Below are 3,710 nucleotides of genomic sequence, written 5' to 3'. Positions count from 1 at the left end.
AAATAATCATTAAACGTTTACCTTAGATTGATTCTAGATGAAGAGAGAGATCGAAAGTGATGATTGAGAGCTTGTGCCACCAAGAATGATGAAAAAGATGATTGCAGGAGATGATTGAAGAGAAAGATTGAAAGTACGTATAATGATTTGTGAGAGAGGTTGGGGTTAGGGGTTATTAAGGTTTCACTAACTACTCTACTCATCCCTAAGTATCATCTTTTACATAAAACACACACACCACATATAATTTACAGTTAAGGCACAAAGTTCTCATGTAATTCAAATAATGCATAAAGTAGTACATAGTTCCATGAAATGCTAAAGATTGTGTGACCAACTTAATTGTGTTAAGTTAAAGCATTAACCTGAAGTTACGGGTTGTCACATTATCCCCAACTTGAAAGAAATTTCGTCCCAAAATTTAGCATGCGGTTACTGAGGAAGCTAGTTAAGTTGTATCGTTTACTGGTTTCCCTGGGGTGTCACATCATCCCCCCGTTAATTTGGAATTTCGTCCCAAAATTCTGTAGTAGCTTCAGCCTCAGTAGTGGTTGCACGGTTTTCGAATAACTGGGGATACTTGAGTTTCATTTGGTCTTCTCATTCCCAGGTGAGCTCTGGACCACGACGGGAGTTCCAACGAACTCGTACAAGGGGTATTCTAGTGTGCTTGAGGACCTTAACATCCCGGTCCGTGATTTCTACTAGTTCCTCGACGAATCGCAACTGCTCGTCGATAGTGAGCTCCTTCAAAGGAACTATGAGGGTCTCATCTGACAGACACCTCTTCAGATTCGACACGTGGAATACGTTGTGAACTGCACCGAGTTCAGCTGGTAGGTTTAGTCTGTAGGCTACTTTGCCTATTCTTTCAGTGATTTCGAACAGTCCGACATACCGCGGATTGAGTTTGCCTCGTTTGCCAAAATGAACCACACCCTTCCAGGGTGAGACTTTAAGTAGCACTCGATCCCCAACTTGGAACTCGAGTGGTTTCCTGCGCTTATCAGCGTAACTTTTCTGACGGTCGCGAGCTGCCGCCATGCGTTGTCGTATCTGTGCAATTCGTTCAGTAGCATCCACTACAAGTTCTGGACCTGTGATTTGACTATCCCCCACCTCTGCCCAACAGAGAGGTGACCAACATTTACGTCCATACAATGCCTCGAATGGAGCGGCCTGAATGCTGGTGTGGTAACTGTTATTGTACGAAAACTCCACTAAAGGGAGATGTTTTTCCCAGTTGTTGCCGAAATCGATAACGCATGCCCGAAGCATGTCTTCTAGAGTTTGAATCGTGCGCTCAGACTGCCCATCCGTCTGAGGGTGATAAGCTGTGCTCATGTCTAGCCGTGAGCCGAAAGCTTTGTGCATTGCTTGCCATAGTTCTGAAGTGAATCGTGCATCATGATCAGAGATAATAGAAGTTGGCACTCCGTGCCTTGAAACAACTTCCTTAAGATACACGTCTGCGAGAGTGGAGAACTTATCCGTTTCCTTAATAACCAGGAAGTGTGCAGACTTTGTGAGTCGATCCACGATCACCCAAATGGTATCGTTTCCACGCTGGGATCTAGGTAGGCCAGTAACAAAATCCATGGAAATTTCCTCCCATTTCCACTGCGGTATCTTGGGCTGCTGAAGTAGGCCTGATGGTTTCTGATATTCAACTTTGACTCTCACACAAGTCAAACATTTGCCGACGTACGTTGCGATGAGGGCTTTCATGCTTGGCCACCAATACGTTGTTCTGATATCGTGGTACATTTTATCCGAACCTAGATGTACCGAGTAACGAGACTTGTGTGCTTCATCCATCACAAGTTCTCGTAATCCGCCATATAGTGGGACCCAAATACGCCCCGTTACATAGTAGGTGCCGTCTTCCTTTTGTTCTAATCGCTGCCTTGAGCCGCGTAAGGCTTCAGCCTTGACATTTTCTGGTTTCAATGCTTCTACCTGAGCATCCCGTATCTGTGCAGGAAGACTGGACTGGATTGTGAGTTGCAATGCTCGTACGCGTCTAGGCATAGTGTCTTTCCGACTGAGGGCGTCAGCCACAACATTGGCTTTGCCTGGATGGTACTTGATGGCGCATTCGTAATCGTTTAGTAGTTCAACCCATCGACGTTGCCGCATGTTCAATTCCTTCTGCTTGAAGATATGCTCGAGACTCCTGTGATCGGTGTAAATAGTGCACTTGGTACCGTACAGGTAGTGTCGCCATATCTTAAGCGCGAAAACAACAGCTCCCAATTCTAAATCGTGCGTAGTGTAGTTCCGTTCATGAACTTTAAGTTGCCGCGAAGCGTAGGCAATGAATTTATCCCTATGCATCAATACACAACCAAGACCCTGAATCGACGCGTCGCAGTAGACCACAAAATCGTCCGTGCCCTCTGGCAATGAGAGAATAGGTGCGCTGCAGAGCCTATCCTTTAGGTGTTGAAAAGCCGTTTCTTGTGTATTACCCCAACGATAGGTAACACCTTTCCGTGTTAGCAATGTAAGCGGCTGTGCGATCTTTGAGAAGTCCTTGATAAACCGTCTATAATAACCTGCCAAACCCAAGAATTGGCGTATCTCCGTTGGTGTACGTGGTGCAGGCCAGTTCCTGATCGAGTCTACCTTGGATGGATCAACATGAATCCCATCCTTGTTTACCACATTGTAACACCCCAACCCGGAAGGGCTGACGTGTCACAATAACGGTAACATAAACAAAAGTCATAATTCCATTTATTTATTTGATAAGTATACAACCACACGACCATAAAAATTAAGATTATTATACAAGCGGAGACAATTGTCTTAGTTAACTAACATCTTCAGATTTATTCCTAGACTTTATTCTTTCTCTCTTTTCCCCTCCCAAAGTAACCTGTGGTCCTGTATATACAAAAAGTTTACGGAATGAGCCGAATGCTCAGTACGGAATTTTAGGCTCAAATAACAAATAATGCTTCATATGAAATCTTATCCGGATGGAACTTTAGGTGAAAATGATACGATGCAAGAACAAAATTTCATAATCATATCTTACGGATGTACCCATGAGCAAACTTAAAACGCGACAATACACAGGTAGCTACTCCTGCATAATTATCACATGAGATGGCGAATTGGCATACCCGTTATCCACCTCCTTATACTTAAATCCTAGGATCGATCCATACGCCTCCTAATAGCCTTATGTACCACACTTGTACTTAAGAGACGCCGTGGACTGATCTCTCCGTCACGGATGGAGCACATGATGTTGATGCCACAACAACATGCTCGTGGGACACTCCACGAGAAGCGATACTCAGGGTATCAGAGTACAAATGGTCTTATTCACATAACTTATAAAACTTATTTTCATAACAAAACGGAACATATATTGGAACATGCGATAATGAGTATAACAACATAATACTATCGCATGACATGAAAGTTAAATCAAATGATTAGGATAGGAATCGAACGGACTGTCAACTGAATCGATAATCAAAGACGTGAGGAGTTTTTAGAAGATATAGTAACTTAGTGGTTTATAACAATTAGAATATGAAGCAATAAAGAGTGGGGTAAGGATCCGTACCTTAATAACTCCAAAGTGAAGCTACCTTGTGCTAATATTTTAGATTTATATGGGCAGAGTTTAGACTACTGATTAATCTTTTAACCTAATTTAAATAACATGCACACAAACTAGGTTAGTAACTTAA

Source organism: Helianthus annuus, chromosome 8, assembly GCF_002127325.2.
Source record: "Helianthus annuus cultivar XRQ/B chromosome 8, HanXRQr2.0-SUNRISE, whole genome shotgun sequence".
NCBI lineage: Eukaryota > Viridiplantae > Streptophyta > Magnoliopsida > Asterales > Asteraceae > Helianthus > Helianthus annuus.
This window is presented reverse-complemented; position numbering follows the sequence as displayed.